This window comes from Columba livia, chromosome Z (assembly GCF_036013475.1).
Source record: "Columba livia isolate bColLiv1 breed racing homer chromosome Z, bColLiv1.pat.W.v2, whole genome shotgun sequence".
Taxonomy (NCBI): domain Eukaryota; kingdom Metazoa; phylum Chordata; class Aves; order Columbiformes; family Columbidae; genus Columba; species Columba livia.
Genome location: NC_088642.1, coordinates 63,008,373 through 63,028,366, shown reverse-complemented (window position 1 = coordinate 63,028,366; position 19,994 = coordinate 63,008,373). Strand labels below are relative to the sequence as shown.

General features: G+C 40.9%; 1 long non-coding RNA gene across 1 annotated transcript in view; it reads right to left on the bottom strand.

Annotated features, from left to right (window-relative positions):
- Window positions 1-1,690: 1,690 nt before the first annotated feature.
- The window catches only part of LOC135577297 (uncharacterized), a 20,198-nt gene continuing 1,894 nt past the window's right edge, over window positions 1,691-19,994 (bottom strand). Inside the window, exons 1-4 of the long non-coding RNA XR_010468986.1 lie at window positions 7,656-19,994; window positions 4,985-5,065; window positions 4,134-4,234; window positions 1,691-4,031 (exon numbers count right to left, since the gene is read on the bottom strand). The exon at window positions 7,656-19,994 is cut by the window's right edge and continues 1,894 nt beyond it. This is a non-coding gene — a long non-coding RNA (uncharacterized LOC135577297). The remainder of the gene's footprint in view (window positions 4,032-4,133; window positions 4,235-4,984; window positions 5,066-7,655) is intronic.

The following is a 19,994-nucleotide window of genomic DNA, read 5'->3' as shown; positions in this document are numbered from 1 at the left end:
ACCCTCCCGGGACCGCCCGGCAAAGGCTCGGGAACAGCGTTGTTTTTTTTGGGGAAAGGAGAGAGAGAAGAGAGGGAGAAGGAAAGGAAAGGAAAGGAAAGGAAAGGAAAGGAAAGGAAAGGAAAGGAAAGGAAAGGAAAGGAAAGGAAAGGAAAGGAAAGGAAAGGAAAGGAAAGGAAAGGAAAGGAAAGGAAAGGAAAGGAAAGGAAAGGAAAGGAAAGGAAAGGAAAGGAAAGGAAAGGAAAACTATTAAAAAAAAAAAAAGGAAAATAAAAAAGAAAATAAAAGAAACTCATCTCCAGAGCTTTGTGACCCTAGATCACTTTTTAACAGGGATTAACTGTGAATGTTGTTCCCACTTGTCAAACACATTTTATTACAGGCGGCCTCATTCTTTCCCCTCCTGCCCACGCCTCATTATTATTATAATTATTATTGTACCCCCTTTGTCCTCTTTAAAAAGCAGAGTTTGCAAGCTGAGCTAGTTGCTGTAACTCTGATAGCCAGGCACGTGCTGACTATGAAGATAGCAGTGCTGGAAGCATCCTGTTGCTCCTTACCAGGGGTGTTTCTGCGTACACCTCTCACAGCACTAAAAAACCTTTTAGGCACAAAACCTGACCTATGAATAGCCCCATGTGTGGAGCTGCAGCTGGCACATGTCAAGGGGCTTGGGAGAGTGAGGCCAACCTGTTAGGGCACCAGGTCCTTTGTAGCAACTAGAATCACACAAAGTGGTGTGGTGAGCTTGGGAAAACAAAATATTGTTACAGCAAACTGGGTGTTCTCTGTCAAAAAATGTCACCAGTGCTTTAAAAACTAAGAGTTATTGATCAGAGAACTTTGGAAGGGTTTGGTACAGTCAAGCAAAAATCCCAGGTGCTTATAAGTGCATTGATTTTAGGCCAGGACTGTTATTGAGTCAATATAACCAGACCATCTGGAAACTGGTTTATTGAGACATATGCAAAGACATTCATGTCTTTTTTATTTGCCTGAACTCTTTAGTTCAGATGACAGAAAAAAAATCAATATTCTTGTCAGAAAAGAAAGCCCAAACCAGTGAGACACACAAAATCAGAATCCCTCTTCTTACTGCCACCACCTCCAAATATGTCTTCTGGTTCTATTTTAATCTATGGATATTTGGAGAACAGCTTCTTTATAGCTTCAAATTAATGTTGATTTGTGCCATTCTGTAAATTAGCAATGATCATGTTGAAGTTCTTCCTAAGTGAATTATGAATATCTTATTAAGTATAAGTTTGAATTATTATTACTGTTGCTACAATACTGAGCTATAAATGGAAGGTTCTTTTTTTATACAATAAGCAGCTTATAAAAAAGTTAGTGATTCAACTATATTAAAGCTTTCTTTTGAAGAGATTTTTAAGAAAATGTATCTGAAAGATTAATTTTTTAAGATTTCAGGTCACCTGAACTATCAAGCTTTTTAAAATGAAAAGGTAAGAAGAAATAATCCAAAGTTTCATGTTACTTTAAAAAAGTGTTCCTATTAATAAATTAATTCTCCAAATCCTACTGTAAATAATCCAAAAATAATGAAAATAAGTTCTTCCTGTTTTTCCAAATGAGCAACATGCAGAAAATAAACTAAATAATGCACTCTGTGCATTAATGAATTTATGCTTTACTGATGGCCTGATTCTCATGTCCAACACAGGCTTTGCATCAGTATAACAGCATACAAGTCAGTGGGTTTATTCTTGAATTACAAAGGTGAAAATATATGTCTATGCTAAAGTCACTCTGTTAAATCTCCAGGGTTACCAGACTTGGAAGACTAATCTGTATTTCAAGGACATAGGTTTCTCTTTAAATAAACAGAAACATGTACACCAAAGTCCTGAAGTTGTGTTTTTGTCCTGTGGTACAGATCCTCTATTGTAGATTCATAGAGTATCTCAAGTTGGAAGGAGCCCCTGAGGATCATCGAGTCTGAATTCCTGGTCCTCACAGGACTACCTAAAACTAAACAGTTGTTAGTGCATCGTCTAGATGCTTCTTGAGCTTTGACAGGCTTGGTGCTGTGTCCACTTCCCTAGTGACTGACCACTTTCTCAGTGAAGATCCTTTTCCTAATGTCCAGTCTGAACTTCCCCTGATGAGGTTTCATTCAGTTTCCTTGTGTCTTGTCCACTAGTCACCAGAGATATGAGATCAGCACCTGCCATCTGCTGCCCCCTGTAAGGAAGTTGTTGACCGGGATGAGGTCACCCCTCAGCATTCTCTTGTGCAAACTGAACAAAGCAAGTGACCTCAGCCACTCCTCGTAAGTCTTGCTCTTAAAGCCTTTCAACACCTTGGTCTCCCTTCTCTGGACATACTGGAAGAGTTTGAGATCCTTCTTATATTGAATTGCCTAGAACCACACACAGTACTCAAAGTGAGGCCACACCAGTGCAGTGTAGAGTGAGACAATGATCTCCCTTGACTGACCAGTGATGTTGTGCTTGATGCACCCCAGGACACTGTTGGCCCCTTTGGTTGCCAGGGCATACCGTTGGCTCATGTTCAACTTGCTGTCAACCCAACCACCCAGGTCTCTTTCTGTGGGGCTGCACTCCAGACTCTCATCTCTCAGTTTGTATGTATAACGAGGATTACCCCATTACAGGTGAAGAATTCAGCACTTCTCTTGTTAAATTTCATATGGCTGGTGGTTGCCCAGCTGTCCAGTCTACCCAGGTCTCTCTTTAAGGCCTCCCTATTCTAAAGCGAGACCATACTTCCTCGTAGTGTACTATCATTGCAAGACTTGCTTAATGTACATTTGATTCCTGTGTTCAGATAATCGATAAAAACATTAAAGAGCACTGTCCCTAAAACTGAGTCCTGGGGAACCCCACTAGTGACTGACCACCAGCCTTATGTAACCCCATGTGTTGGTTTGTCTGAAAGTGAGTTAATTTTTTTCATGCAGATAGAAACTTTTTGTAGCTAGCACAGTCATTGTTTGGATTTAGTTTGAGAACAAGAAGATAACATCTCGGGACAGAGTTAAAGTTTTTAATTGTTGTTGTCTGGGAGCCAAGGACTTTCAGTGCTCTCTGCCCACAGGTGTGAGGCAGCTAAGAAGAGGGGCATAGGTGGGGCAGACCTTGACTGCTGTCCAGACTGATCAATAAGAATATTCCATCCATTAGAGTCATACTTCATATTTAAGGAGAGTTAGGATCTTCCAGCTAGTAGATGGGATGGAGTCAAGGGGTGGAAACCTGTTCTGGTTCTGCTCTGTTTCAGTGGAGTGCTGTTTGTGAGTTTCTTCCTGCCATTTTGCAAAGGCCTCTGGGCCTTTCTGCCTTTTTCTCTCTTCTCTCTCCAGAATCGCCTGTTCAGGACCAGGTGCGAACTGGCTGCTTGGTGCAGACAGAGTTTGTGAGGAATTGCAATGAGTATCTTTTATTTTATATTATGTTTTATATATATTAGTGGTAGTATGTTAGTGTTATTTTGTTATGTTATTAAGCTGTGTTTATCTCAACACACGAGTTTCTCCCTTCCCTTTCGATTCTCTCCCTAGTCGGGAGTGGGAGGTGGGGGAGTGTGTGACTATTATGATTATATTGATAGTTCAGGTTAAACCATGACACCCCATTTATGGTAACTCTTTGAGACCAGCCCAACAGCCAGTTGCTCGCCCAATGTATTATGAACTTGTCTAGGTGTATGCTGGACATTTTGTCCAGAAGGATACTCCGAGAGACAGTATCAAAAGCTTTGCTAAAATGAAGAAAAAAAGCAGTTCCACTCACTTTCCTTAGGCAACTAGATGGGTGACCTTGTCAAAGAAGGAAATTAAGTTAGTTAAGTAGGACTTCCCACTCATGAACCTGTGCTAGCCAGTGTTTTTCAATAACTTCCAGAATAATCATTTCCATAATTTTACAAGGCACTGAAGTGAGACTGACAGGCCTGTAATTACCAGAGTCTTCCCTCTTATGCTTCTTGAAAATTGGGACAACATTTGCCAGCTTCCAGTCATCTGGGACCTCTTCAGACTGCCAAGACTGTTGAAAAATAATTAAGAGAGGTACCACAATAACATGGGCCAGGTCTTTCAGTACTCTGGAATTAATCCCATCGGGCCCCATAGTTTTATGCACACCCACCTGGAGCATTAAGTCTTGAACAAGTCCAGAGGCAGCTGGGAGTTTATAATTCCTCCAGTCATAGTCTTCCAGCACAGAGGTTCAGGGGTCCCAGGGCCCATCTTTGGTGTTGAAGACAGAGGCAAAGAAGACATTGAATGTCTCTCCTTTGTCTACATCCTTGTTTGTGAGGTGACTGACCTCATAAAGTGTTGGCCCAAAAGTCTGGTCCTACTTTTGCTGTTAACACATTTTTAAAAGACCTTTCTGTTTTCCTGTATAGTGCTGTCCAGTTTGAACTCTCATTGAGCTTTGGCCATACACATTTTCTCTCTACAGTGGTGAACAGAATCTTTGTAGTTCTCCCATGTTACCCTGTTTTCTTCTTCCCCGTGCTGTCCACTCGTTGGGTGAGATGCAGACTTTTTGAAACTTACTTGCTTTGAATCTGTAAGTAATGCCATTTATATAATAAGAACTCCTTCTGTAGCCAAAAGTTTTGGTAGTTCAGTCCACCACAGTGCAGATGCTTGTGTAGACAAGAAACAAGGCCATTCAGCCTCTTGATGGACAGGCTTTTTGTTATCACACCATCTCATCTGCATCTCCTGCTGAGTACCCAAGTTGAGGAATAAAAGATGCTTCTACTGAAAACTGCCTTAGGCTTGTCTTATGTCAAACCCTGTCTTTACGTAAGAAATTGAAGAGTGAATATTATGCTAAAGATTGTGAAAGTAAACTGGTGATCCCAAAATTATTCCACTATGTAGTTTTTTCTGACATCTTAAATCTATGAGGTCAAGAACTGTCTGTCTTCTTCCAGAGGGGTGAAAGTACTGTAAACAAAGCTGTAGTGCCAGCATGCAACTCACCTGCATTTTCCAAGGATCTCATTGTCAACTTGACTTTATGAACTCTGGTCATGCAGTTTAACTAGGTAACTGGTTTCTAGCCTGTAAGATAGGATCCTTATTTTAATGGTAGTTCTTTGCAGATTCAGCTCTTGAACGATTGTTAAGGCTAATCACATGGAAGATCAGTAGACAAAGCAAGAAGCAGTTTGAGAAGAAAAAGGCTTATTTTCAGTTTATGCTTTCTTTTGCCTTCCATAAAAGATTGTGCCTATTGAGGAGTCCTAGAATTCAAAATGGAACAGAATGGCAAAAACGAAGCAAAGTTTTTTTATAAGGATGTTATAGTTAAGGGACAAGACACAGTGGCTCAGATGTTTATACCATCAATTTTAATAATAGTTTATATCTTTGTAATACATTTCTTTTTATTTTCTATTAAATAAAGTCTTTAACGTATCTTAGAGGTCAAAAGTATCTGTAATATGATCCTGGAATGTAGGAATTTCCCTGAAGCCAGGCCCAAAGGGGCAGATATATTCAGGCCATCTCTCAGCTAGAGTGCTATCCAAGATGAATTTGAGTCAGTGATGCTGGAAACATTATCCCAATCCAGAGACTATTCAAAGTTTCCTCTTAAGTGTATGGGCAGTCAGACGGATCTGGACCTTTAGGCTACCTAAAATCCTTAGCCATACTGAGCCTGGTGCTCAGATGTCGTCATCACGAGTTCCCCTTTAAAAAGTATTATGCTGGAATAGTATTAATCTATTGGAAAGTAGCCAGCAGGTACCTAGATCCATACAAGTTTTCTATTGACCGTGTCAGACAGGTTCCTTCAGTAAAGAAAAAAGTTTGGTTAGCATTTAACCTGGAGTTATACCAGACTGTGGATGAATAAGCACTCAAAAAAATTTCCTGCAGTACAGCTAGTTTTGTGAAGAGTTATTTTTCATGATGTAATAAAACAGATTTTTTTTTTTTTATGAGGAAAATATTCCCAATAATAAATTATGCTTCTTAAGCGCTGGAAAAAAGACAATACCGTATGTAATGAGAAGAAAATATTATTTGCATTGCTTATGTCAAGGAGCTGGGGACTCTGACAAATAAACAGTAAGAAATGAGGTTTTAGTAATCTGGGTCTTGAAGGAGTCCCACACTCTCATTGAAGTAAATAAGCCTTACATAAATAATTGCTCTAAGTGGACCTTCCCTTGGAAATACAGGCTACAGAAGTGGGACCTTCATCTTGTTTTCAAAGGCTGCAGGAGCATTAAAAGAGTTCCAGGTACATGACAACAACAAGGTGTGGCAGACAGGAGTCCTGCCTTTCCTGCTTTCAATGAGTTACCTCACTAATGCCATATGCTTTGTCAGAAGCTTCAAGGAAGCAATCATGATTTGTTTATTTAAACCAACACCCAGGGGAGGATGAGGTGGTTTGAGCTGGATGTTCATTGGTCATGCTTTGGTGTCACATTGTGTGACTCTTACTCAGGCAGGATAATGCCCTTCTTACTTCTTAAGGAGTTCCCTTGGGAAGAATGAAGGTACTCTAGAACTGAAGAACTACTGCAAATAAGTAAGGTCAGGTACACTAACAGAAACCATTAATAATCATCATCAAAGTGACTGTTACTGAAAAATAAAGCCTGGTGAGTGCTTACAGAGCAGGAGAAGTTTGGGTCATACCAACCAAAAGTGGGCTCAGAGCACTGTCCAGTCTTGCCTTGAATGTTTCCAGGCATGGGGTATCTGCTACCTCTCTGGGTAACCTGTTCCAGTGTTTAACCACCCTCATCGTAAACATTTTCTTCTTCATGTCTAGCCTGAATCTACCCTCTTTTAGTTTAAAACCATTACTCCTTGTCTTATTGCAACAGGATGAACATGGGGGTGGAAAAGGGAGCAAGGTATTTTATTTCTGCCAGTTCTGACACACTGTCTCAGCAATGCCTTCTGAAAGTGATTAATCCTCTTTCCTGAGCTCCTTGCCATGAGCTGGGAAAAGAGAGCAGAAAAAGACATTTATGAACACAAACTAGTATTTTCTTGGCTTTGTTTAAAGCAAGGAGGTGAGACTGCCGCACTTGCTGTTTCACAGGCTTGTGCAAGAATGCAAATCAGAACTGCAGGAATACAGAGAAGGCACAGTTTTTCAGTGTGTTCACAGCAACTTGTACTAATGCACTGTACTGACTTCAGAAGCATTATTCATTGCATGTAGAAAACTTATAAGCATATCTAAATTATTATTTTTCTCTACTGCTTTGCCAATGTACGTGCATTATTTCATTAGCTGTTACTGCCACTTGGCAAAGACTGTAGATACCAGTTATAAAACTCAGCCTTTACTTTAACAATACATGGAACAATGAACTGCACCTAGGAGTTAAGCTTAATATGAAAGCCTTGAATGCTGTAGTAAGCATCTCTCTCAGACTTACAGTGGTAACTATACTGATTTATATAAGGCTGTAAACAATATTGGAGACTGTAGAATTCTGGGCAACACCCAAGAGCATGCAGCTATCTGAGCAACCTGCAAGTCTACTGTTTTAACCTTTTTTCATGATTGCATACTGCATAATATTTTCCTACAAAAAGATACATTGCTGTACAATAGCTTTAAATCTACTGACAGTAGTCTCCTTAGCAAAACAAGCCTAAGAAACAGTCCACACATTACCTGATGTTTGTGAGCCGCTGGTTTACAAACTGTTTCAACGAGCTGTGTTCCCATTACACCAACAGAAGAATCCTTTAGCTGCTGTGACCTTCATAATGTGTATGAGTTTTAGAAATAAAATAAACAAAACAAGTCTAGTTAATGCAACAGTCTAGATTGAAGCCTTTTTCTCTGAGACAAAAACCCTCCAACCATCCAGTTTCCTCTAGAGTTGTGCAAACCCCTCACATCAGGCCCAAGCATTAGCTTACATCACATCTACAGCAGAAAGCAAACTAAACTTCTAGAAGCAGTCAGATATGCCACATAAGGAAGCGGCAGAATAACAATATAGTATGAATCATGCTCATCTTTTGCTGTTTTGACATGTTACAGGAGGAAATACAAGACTTGCTTGGGAGAATTTCTAGATTGTGGAATCATAGAATCACAGAATCATAGAATACCAGGTTGGATTGGCCCTCAAGGATCAACTGGTCCAACCTTTCTGGGCAAAAGCACCGTCTGTACAAGATGACCCAGCATCTTGTCCAGCTGAATCCTCAACGAGTCTGTTGCTGGGAAATCCACCATTTTCCTGGGGAGATTATTTCAATGGCTGATTGTCCTCGTTGTGAAAAATTTCCCTCTTGTATCCAACTGGAATCTCCCCAGGGGTAACTTGTAGCCATTAGCCCTCCTCTTTTCCATGTGACTACTTGTAAAAACAGAATCTGCATCTTCTTCATAGCCACCCTTTAAATACTGGAACATAGTGATGAGGCCTCCTCTAAGCCTTCTTTTCTCAAGGCTGAGAAGCCCTGTTCTCTCAGCCTTTCCTCCTATGACAGGCTTCCAAGTCCTTTAATCATCTTTGTGTTCCTTCACTGGACCATCTACAGACTGTCCACATCTTTTTTTGCATATCATGGACCAAAACTGAACACAGTATTCCACGTGTGGCCTGACAAGCAGTGAGTAGAGCGTGATAATGACTTCTTTATCTCTGCTGGTGATGCCCTTGTTGATGCAGCCCAGCATCTTGTTGGCTTTCTTCACTGCAGCAGCACACTATTCTCTTGTATTGAGCTTATTGTCCACCAGGACCTCCAGGTCCCTTTCCACAAACCCTGCTCCCCAGTTTGGTAGATCCCAGCCTGTGCTGCACTCCTGGATTATGTTTTCCCAGGTGGAAGACCTTACACTTGTCCTTATTGGACTTCATAAGGTTCTTGCTAGCCCACTCTTCCAGCCTATCCAGGCCATCCTGCAGGGTGGCTCTCCTCTCTGAAGTGTCTGCTTCCCTACTCAGTTTGGTGTCTTCGGCAAACTCCATCAGGGTACACTTGATGCCATCATCCAGATCACTTATGAAGAAGTTAAACAGCATTGGGCCTAATATTGTTCTCTGGGGAACCCCACTCGTGGCAAGTTGCCAGTTTGAAAATGGCATTTGAAAACAAGTTGCCATTTACCACCACCCCCTGGGTATGGTCTGTCAGCCAGTTCCTCACCCACCGCAGAAACCATTTGTCTAGACTGTAATGTGTTAGTGTCCCTAGGAAGAGGCTGTGAGAAACTGTATCGAAAGCCTTGGAGAAAGCCAAGGAGATAAAGTCCACTGCTCACCCCACATCAACCGAGCAGATTACTTTGTCATAGAATGTGATCAGGTTTGTTGAACATGACTTGCCTTTGGTGAATCTGTGCTGGCTTTTCCCAATCACATGTTTCATATGACTTGTGACAGCCCCCAGGAGGGGGGGCATTCATTCCATAACCTTCCCAGGGGCTGAAGTAAGACTGATGGGCCTATAATTTACTGGATCCTTCTTTAATCCCTTCTTGTAGGTGGGAGTGACACTGGACTTCTTCCAGTCCTCTGTGATGTCCACATTTCTCAAACATTATAGAGAGCAGCCTTGCAATGACATCAGCCAGTTCTCTTAACACCTTTCAGTGGATAATATCAGGGCCCTTGGATTTGTAGGGGTCAAGCTCCTATAGTAGTTAATATAACAGCTCTTCCTTCACTGATGGTGGGTCTGTGTTTGCATCAACCTGGATTTCTGCTTTCAAGGCCTAGGACCCAACAGTGCTGATAAAAACAGAGGTGAAGAAAGTGTTCCGAGTTTGTGCCTTTGCAGCACACTTGGGGGACTACTTCATCTCTCCTGTTTAACACTGGGCCAACATTTTCCTTTTGTTTCTGCTTGTTTTTTACATATCTGAAGAACTATTTCTTGTAGTTCTTGACATATCTGGCCAATTTCAATTTGAGCTGAACTTTTGGTTTTCTAACCGCATTTCTGCACACCCTTGCAATGTGCTTGTAGTTCTCGATGGGTATTTATCCACCTTGCCATCTCTGGTACACTTTTCGTTTTGAGCAGACTCAGAAGTTTGCAGTTAAGCCAAGGGAGTCTCTTGCTCCACCTGCTTACCTTACCTTTAAAGGGGATAGACTGTTTCTGTGCTTACAGGAGAGCATTCTTGAAAAACTTCCAGCATTTGTTAGCTGCTTTATCCTCCATGGAACCTTCCCATGGAATTCCTCCCTACTGAGCTCTGAGCATGATCATTGCAGTCAAAACTACCACTAACCAAGATATTACAAAACAGATTTTCCTGGTTTGTGAGTAGAAAGTCCAGCAGTGCCTCATTCCTGGTTGGCACATCTAACATTTGCATGAGGAAGTAGTCCTCTGTGCATTCCAGAAACTTAATGGATGACACGTGAGCTGCTGTATTGTTCTTCCAATAAATCTCTGGGTAGTTGAGGTCACCCATAAGAATGATGTTCTGTTGACACGAACCTTGCTTAAGTGACCCAAATATTGCTTTGTTTGCCCTATCACCTTGGTCTGGAGGTCAATAGCAGATGCCCACTATAAGATCCCCCTTGGAGACAACCCCTCTGATCTTGACCCAGCAGCATTTGATAGGACTTCCACAATCAGTGTAGTTAACCTATATGTGTTCAACTTCTCCTCCTCTTCTTTGCTGCCTGTCCTTATGAAACAGCTTATGACCATCCATCGTAATCCTCTGTCCTTGAGTATAGGGATGTTTTTTGCTGTGAAATTGAATGTTATTATTTTATTGCAACACTATTTCCAAACACCATGACTTTGCAGGAACCATTTTCATTTTTACTATGGGCAGACTTGGACATACATACAAGCACCAGTAGTTATATTCTGTTAAAAATCGCAGCCTGTATGCTGACTTGAGAAAACAGCATCCAGTGTCCACAGTGGATCAGATGAAAGATATCTCACACATGAGCTAGGGAAAATCTGTGGGGACAATTTTTAGTCTGTGACATACTGGTGTAAAAACGTCACCTGAGGATCACTTGTCCTGAAGAGGGGAAAAAAAATCCCAGTGAAAAAGCTGGGTGTGTGAGTGTAGCACACAGTCAAATAATACTGAAATAGTATTCAGGAGACATTAGTTCATCGTTCAGGTGTTCTGAGACCTTCAGAAAAATAATTTCATGTCTTTATGCATCAAATTCCTATCTGTAGAGTAAATTAAAATTGTCCTCTCAGTTATAAACTTTTCAAATTGCATAGTAAAACCTTAGGACATAATAAATCTTTCATAAGAAAGAAAAATTTCAGAGAAGCTTTATTCTGATAGTTCTTGCTTATCTGTTTGTGGAATAATAAAGTATCTTAATATTGTCAGAGGTCATGACTATGTCAGTTTCTGGTGCTTTGCTTCTGAAACATAATCTGATTTGTCTGTCTCTGTCCACAAAGGGAAGAAGTATCCATGCTACGGAAAACTCAGCTACCTTTGTGAGACCCAGAGCACCAAGGTCTTTCCTCACATAATCCTCATGTATACATACTCATGAAAGCATCAACTGTATCCCACACAAGTGCCCAAAATACTCTTGCATATAGCAACAGTTTTTGTTTAGTTTTTATGTCTACAACTTTCAGTCTTTCCAGCAAGCTATACTGAAGCAAGGAAATCACCAGATTTATCAGGCATTTCCTTAGCAACTTGCAAAGAAGATGAACATTTGAGTTGGCTGGCAGTACAGTAGGGTAGTCTCAGAAACCATGCACATTTTTGTTTGCTGCTTACTCTAAAACCCAAAAGAAACAAAACAGAATAGGTATTGGAGAACTTGACCTGAGCACGTACGATCACGCTACCCTTCTACCTGTTCAGTTTTTTTCACAATTCCCTCCATGTCAGAGGTGTGTCAGCAACATCACGTACTCAAACGCAGCCTTACTGAGTGAAGTCTTGGCCATGTGCTGTCCTGGGCTTTAAAATATTGTGAAGAAGAGCTGCTTTGATTTAACTTCTCTTTCTAAAGTATCATGGTTGACAGTGTAATTACATCTCTTCCTGCTATGTATATAAGAAATATTTCTCTGTAAAGACTTGGGAAGGTAAATCATAGGATTAAACATACTCTTGCAAATGAATCCTTCAAGCTTCTCTTACCACCTTCAAGACTAACATGGCAGACAAAATAGTAGACCTTTGTAGCATGTGATGAAAACATCCAAACCACTGGAACTCAGTGACTTTACATCTTGCTGCATGTCTTTGGGGAAAATGTATATTTTCTGCTATAAACTCTGCAATTAAAGCACAGTCACTAGGCACGATGAGTTTTCAGTTAAGAGTTAGCACTTCTACCTCTTTCCTTGCTAACAAAATTACCTCTTCCTGCAAACAGTATGTATCCACTCCTGTAGTGGCCCCATAAATTAAATACTCAGAAGTCTGCAAGATATTGCAAGAATATATATCACTCTGGGCAGCTTAACTCAAACTATCTTGCTGTATACTCTCAACATTGCCTTTAATTATGTGATCACAGGCTTTGTTTTCACCCATATCTTACCTTTTCCTGTTCGATTGCTTCCTGACTCACTATAATGTCTCTCATCCACATCTCTCAGTTCCTTCCCTCTTCTCAGCTTTCTCATTTCAGTCTTACTCTTCTTGCTCTGTTAGTCATGAGCTCACTGCTGAATTCTAATTTTTCTTTTGCCAATCAAGTCCCAGTCCCAGTCCAACAGTATCCCATTTTTCCTTCTTTATGGTCTTCCACTTACAGCCCAACCAGGTGTTGTATTCCCCAGTATTACTCCTGAACATTAAGAACCATCATATAAGATGGTAAAGCCCTTCATTTTCCAGCTCTCTTTGCTTAAACCCAGATCCTTGCTAGATCAGTCTCCAGCAGTCGTTTTCTTCAGAATCTCCTTCACTTTTCCTGTAATAACATTTTCCTACTCTTGTCTTCTGTCTGCCCACTTCCTTTCCACTCAGTGCCTCCCAGTCAGTAATCTACACCTGACTACCATGTCTCTTTGTCTGTCTGTTTGTGGTGGGATTTTTTGTGTGTTGTGGTGTTTTTTTATTTGTTTGGGTTTTGTTTTTTTTGTTTTGGTGTGGTTTTTTTGTTGTTGTTTGTTTGGTTTTTGTTGTTGTTGGTTGGGTTGGGTTTTTTGCCCCTTTTTTGTCTGTTTGTTTTTCCTTTTATTTTTTCTATTGTGGCATACGGTACAATTTCATTTCCTGAAGGTCAGAATTGTGGCCTCAGTAACAATGAAGGAGAGAGTAGTTTTCTGCTTTCAGATCTGGCATCTGACTCTGCCTTTGGACTTGCCAAAACCTAACATCTGGGTCAGTCGCAGCAGTCAGTGACCAGCTTAATGGTGTACGTGCTTTCTCACTGCACCTGGTTGTAAGGGGTTAGACCAAAGCTCTGCTTCTCATCAAGGGAACATGTTGCATGAGGGAACGTATATCATGGAGGGACTTGGGAGTTCAGGGTGGAGAAAGCCAGCTGAGCATAGATAAAGTCAGGTCTATGAGCTTTGTAGGTATATTAAACATGCTGTAGCTGGAATGTAAAAAGATGCTAGAAGAGAAGCGACACTTTCTGAGAAGAAAAATTAAGGCACATATCCAAACAAAAAATGGACTTGTCAGGTAGGTTTCTTTGTTTGTTTGTTTTCCTGTAGTCATTCCCCCATTTTCTTCTCCCTGGTGAAAAGTGTTGGGTTGTTTCTTATACCTCTTGTCTGAGTATTCACATCTCTTCTACCTCTCCTCTGTTAAACAAGAACAAAAAAACCTCAAAGCTTCCCTTATCTTATTTCAGTAGATGGCATGAAAATCTATCATTTTACTAGACATCAAAGCACATAAACTGGCCATACATTGCTGCAGGTGGACTGTGCCCAGCAGGCCAAAATGTCGTGTCAGAGCCATGACTAACTCTCCTCAGCCAGCCCAGAAGACGCATCATATTACCGTTTGCAGCTTGCATTGTCTTTAATGATGCCAATATTTTTCCAGGTTTCAGCCTTGCCATTAGAAATAGCCATACATTTGGGGATCTCATTGTTTTAATACCATGAAACAGTTTAGAGTTTGTAATAATTTTATAGAAATAAAAAACATTTTGTGGCTTTAGGATTTCTGGTTTGACTCTGGAAAGGATTAAGAATAAATGGCTGAAGTTATGCCTCTTAGTTACAGTTGATCACTGAGAAGTTGAACCAGCTAATTTTCTTAAGAACTAGCCATTTTTACCAAAGGTAGGTGTTTGCATATTAATTTGCAGATATTTGTCCAAGATGGACAGAAGTGAAGAAAGACTGTATTTTAAGAAAAGACTACCACTACTGCTAGGCACAGAACTGAACTGCAGACAATATGAACCTACTCAGGGCTTCAAGAGTTGCTAAAAGGAGCTCATATGCTCTTTAAACCACTCCTGGGACCATGACGGTTCTAATACTGTTGAGAGAGGCCAAAGCAGCTAAATAGAGTTAGGTTTAAGCAGAGGCCGGTTATGCCCAACTTACTGGTTAGACTATGGAAACCACATCCTACTTACCACCTTAGAGAGCTGAATGGAAGCATCTTTTCATATATTATTGAAATGAAGTCTATTTACTTGGGAAATAGTAGCAAAACAGTTAAATCCTGCCTGGAGCTAGACATGAAAAGAGAAAGCATTGGAAACAAGATCATTAATGCAAAGAAGAGCCACAATAAGAGCACATGCAGTTGTGCCAATCTAACCAATAAACAAAAAGTAGTGTAAGAGTCTCTTTATTAGGTTGATTCATAAAGAACACATCACTTACAAAGCCATTCAAATTTCTTTTTGTTCAGCGTGGCTGGACAGAGAAGACTTTGTGGCTTTGTAATCCAGTTGTGATGTTTTACTGCTCTCTGGCACCATGAAAACATTCAGGATCCTGAAACTTTTGTATCACATGAAACTGAATAATGTGAAGGTGCATAGTTTCAGTTCCAGCAAAAGCACAAGGAACAAATTCCTCATGGCTATTTTTTTTGTTCCAGCAGCATAGATGTAAGGTATTCCACACATTTGTCATATTAAGAAGTGGAAAATGAGATTGTTCTTAATGATATATTTATCAACAACATTACTCTCGTTTCTAGACTTGAAAAATAAAAAAATTCAGGTTAACTGCATTTCAAACAGTAGAAGCTGGTCATATATTCAAGTAAAAAATAGTTCAAAGAGAAAGAATCACAGTAATAAAGGACAAAACTACATCACCAGAGCTTACACAGTCTCAACAGGAGCTAAGGCATATTATTCCCAGCCTACATCAACCAGTCTCTAGGGAAGGTACTCTTCAGTTCATTTGATATGAATGGACTATTCAGCTCCAAGCAGTGAAACTCCTAGCACAGAGAAACTATGGGAATGTCACTTGACACTGAGACAACTATTAAGACTGTTTAAATACTTTTAGGATTGTTTTCCATCATACAAAGATCCACGTAAAATCTTCTGCACTCCATAATTTAGGTGTTGTTGATTTGCTTTTCATTACTTCTCCTCATTTGCAATACTACTTCCTTCTGCCACTCAACTCTTCCTCCATAGTGCCTCCATGCAGTGTGGTTCAATAGATCTCTATGTTTGTTATTGGTCTTCCAAGCTCAGAATCTTTATAATGTGCATTAATTGGTATGGCTTGCTACTAAGACAAACCTTCATTCTTCAGAAATTTCATGACCATAGCAGATGGGTTCTGTCTTCTGAACCAAGACAGCAGTACTCTTGTTGAAACAATATTACTATCTCTTCTACCAGCTCTGAGTTTTGCAAATAAAGAGTCTCCCAGGGAAATGATAGCAATCCAAAGCCAGACCTGGCACAAATCTTCTGGGCTCTCCTAGCAATGATAGCACATTCATTATTCAAAGCACAAGGCTTCTCATCCTCCCCAGGCAGATAGTGGAAGAGCACAGGAGGTCAGTAGGTGCATGTAAAGGAGGTCATGATTGCTGTCCTACTTTTTAACTTGCTATTGAAAGGTACACTTTTGACATTTTATTAAAGACAGTCCTTGTGCAACCTCTCCCCTTTTTTCCTTTGTACACCACTTGATGTCAGCTAGTCTGCTTATTAAATAAAGGGAGCAGATATTTATTCATTACAGTAGCAGCTATGCAGACAGGCTCAAGACCTGTCACAAACATGATAAGGTCTGTGTCTAGCCTTGCACTGATAGAAAACAGTGTCACAAGATAAATGTCAATGAAAGTAGTGCTGAAGGCTGATCCTATTTATTATAGGAAGTGAACAGTGTTATCAAAGCTGCCAGGTGTAGAAGAGTCATTTAGTACATCTAAACTTTGATATCTTTGAAAGGAATAAAATGAAGAGAACCCATTGAGTTATTGCCAGGAATGACTCCTCACCCTCCCCCAAGACAATTATTTTAAGTGCTGTAAGGAGAGGAAATAGCTCATTATTTTAAGTGGCTTGAATTGCTTTCCATCCCTCCCAGTTCTACTGGGAAAATTTTTAACATGGAACAAACACAGTGGAATCAATAGTCTTCCTGTTGTCAACTTTTAACAGTAACTTCACTTAATGTTTATGGACAAGGATCAAGGGGTAAAAAAATTCCTGGGCTGATTTATTTCCTGCCTCGATAGGGAAAGCAGACCTCAACTCTAGCACATTCCCAACTTGGTTACGCACAATTTTTACCCAAAGATTTTCAGTTTATACCTGTGTTAAGTATAAACAAACTAAGGTGAAACACCGATGTCCATTGAGGTCAACCAAAATACTCTTCTCTGTCAGAGATGTTCATTGGTTTGTGTGAAGTGAAGATCTGTTCCAACTGTAGTAAGCATGCAGTACACCTCCAGCCTCATTTCACCCTCAGCACAGTGGCTCTGTGCCACTATCCAACCAGCAAGTTCAACCAGCATAATCTATAGGTCTGTCCCGATGACTGCATCAACCTAATTTTGCCTGTTAGTCTGAACCACAGTCCTTGATTGGTCCCTGTCCCCCGTGATCATCCGTATACCAGCCTCAGCTGGTCTGTTTGCCATTTTGCACGTGGATCTAGCAGTGTCATTTGCTCTGAACCCAAACATACCCAAAATGTTGATTTAGCCTGTGGGATATTTTCAGCTACTAAACCAAATTCCGCTAATCCAAATTCTGGCTGCCAAACCAGCAGATCAGTCCTTGATGGTTTGAAACCTAATCTTATAACAAAACCGTGGCTCCTGGCAGTCCCCATGGCTTTTTTACCTTATTTCTTTTAATATTGATTTAATTTCGTATTCTCTCTTTAGACAGACAACCTCAATCCAGATTAACAAACCTGATCCAGACACTATCTGTACCCTAGCATGTAGTTTTACAAAGTGTCCTATAAAGACATTCTCTTTAACATATATTAATCAACCCCAGTCACGACCACAATGACCTATATTTAAATGCCTCTTGATGACCTTAGCCACCTACCCTTCCCTATCACCTTCACTAAGTACAGACCTGATCTTGAAAACTCTTCTCTTCAAAAAAGTAAATCTTAATGCTTGTTTTCTCTGCCAGCACGAATATTAATCCCAATACTGTTATTGCTTTAGCCTATCAGCTTTCTCTAAATTGAGGTGAGACCGAGAGGAAGCCTTCTAAACCAATTATAATACTGTACACAATTACTCAAGTCTGAATAAAGTGCTTAGTTATAGCACTTGCTGCGAATGTTTGGCTTGGGCAAGTAATCCTCATTTCTTGCTGTCCCCTACCACTGTCCATCCCCACACCTCAGCAGGTCTGACCACGTTGGATTTAGCCTATCAACAGTAATACAGAATTACATATACATACACTGTGATATCATCCCCACTGTTTTACCTTAGCTGATGGCTCTTGCATAGCCTAGACCTGGAATCATGTAGTTAACACAAGCCACTTTAAGTACTAAACATATCTGGGCAGTCCCTACAAAGCCTAACTTTCTAACTCCAGCTGATCTCTTCCTGCTGGCTTGAATTGCTTAATCTGCAACTTGCCTTAGTCAGGCAAGTAAGAAGATTAATAGCCGCTCATAACAGCAGTTACCTAGCAGGGACTGTAGCCTAAATCACTTCTGCTTGTGTTTCCTGATCCTAATTGAACTCTGCCTGCCTTGGGAAAAGACCCAGATTGTAGCCTGATGAGATGACTAAATCTAAAGATCAGGTGATCACATTTAAATTTGATTTTGGGCTAGGGTTGATTTCAGACATCTGACTGTTACCACCACAGACATACCTTTTGCCAGGTGGCTCTGGGTGGGTCTGTGAAATCTTAAATACAATCAGGTATCTTAAGTCTACTTTTCCTGTCTTCCTGAATCCTCATGGCAGTTCTTGGAGGATGTCTCAGTACCAACCTTTCTCCTGCCTCATCTGATCTATCTTTTGCTTGTTCTTCTGGTAACCTGTAGCTAACAAGGTGACATCTGAAAGCACTGATTTTAGATGGAAGAACACCATGCCTAGCCATAGTCGGAGAATATATCAGCCCAAATTCTAATATTGGAATAGATTCAAGAGTTCAGATTACCTTTCTGATCTGTATGGAAGTTACTCTTTGCGCTCCATGAAAAAAGGTCCAGAAGCACAGTCTATGCCAATGAATAGGCTGAGGTAGTGAGATGTGGAGATTATACAGGCTGACTTTATGTGCTGTTTAGACATATGGAAAGTCTTTTGACTTAGATAGTAATGGCTTTTCCCTTATATAATGACAAAGTCATTCAAAAAAATGAAACTTTTGGGGAATATCACTTCCCTTAAAAATACATGGTGGCGTCAAGTAAACAGTCACCCCAGCATTTGGCTTTCAATGCCACGAACTATTATTCTTAATTTTTATTTTTGATATACAGTCTTTGGCCTACAAACCATTTTCACTGAAGTAACTACAATTCCAGAAGGAAACACAAAACCACATTGACTAGTTTTATGGTGTTGCAGACATCCTTTCAGACCCTCGTTCCTATGGAGGAAACAAAGCTGTAGTAAAAATGCAGTAAGGACCTCGTGCTTTCCCTGGCGTCTTGGACTCATTCTCCATGTTTCAAAGGAGTCATGTCTGCAGATGTCATGTGTAATGTACCTATCTCTCAGGGACCATCACAGGTATATCCCCTAGGTAGCTATGAGTGAAAATACAACATCACTAACATCTGGTGGTAGATTATAAAAATTTCCCTCTTCTTGACCTGACTGTGCATACCTACAGCAGCAATGCAATTCTATTTGAGAGTTAATAGACTCCATTAACTCTCTGGGGTGGAAGTGCCACGCAAGCCAATAGAGAAACCGGAAGCTGTGCCTGGCAGTGCCTGTAAACCAGAGCTGAAGTTAATCTGACTGTGAAAAGCAAGAGGCAAAATATGCCACAGAAAGGGGTGGAGGGTTGCGCTGCATCCTGCAAAGCTGAGTAGGCAGGTCACGGGCAGCACCCGGCATGGGCAGCACCAGGGCGGGGGCAGCAGCAGCGCGGGGGCAGCACAGCCCTGTCTCGCCACCTGGCGGCTCACTGGGCACTGCGCAGCGGCAGCGGTCTCGGGGTCCCCGGTCCCTTTGCATCCCCGGCCCCTCTGCAGTCCCCGGCCACTCTGCATCACTGGCTCCGCAGCGCTGCCGGGCGGCTGGAGGGTCCGGGGCTGGCAGCTGCATCCCGCAGCTGGGGAACACTCGCAAACAACTAGTGCTGCGCTGTCACCCTCCCAGGATCTTAGAAGACGCTATTGCCGGCAGAAATGGGCGATTTTTTAGAAGAGGCTGCTTCACTTGGGATCTGGAGCTTTTGAGAAAGTTATCAGGAGTCATAGCACTTTTTTTTTTTTTTTTTTTTTTTTCACACAGCACATGGATGTGAAACAATAAACAAGATTGTTTGGTAGCCTGAAAAGAAGACTGTATTAGAGCAATAGAGTAAGAGCTGCTTGAACAGAAAGACCAGTGCAGGAGAGAAAATAAAACTACAGCTGTTTAAACACAGGCAAGTGTTTCCAAGGTGGA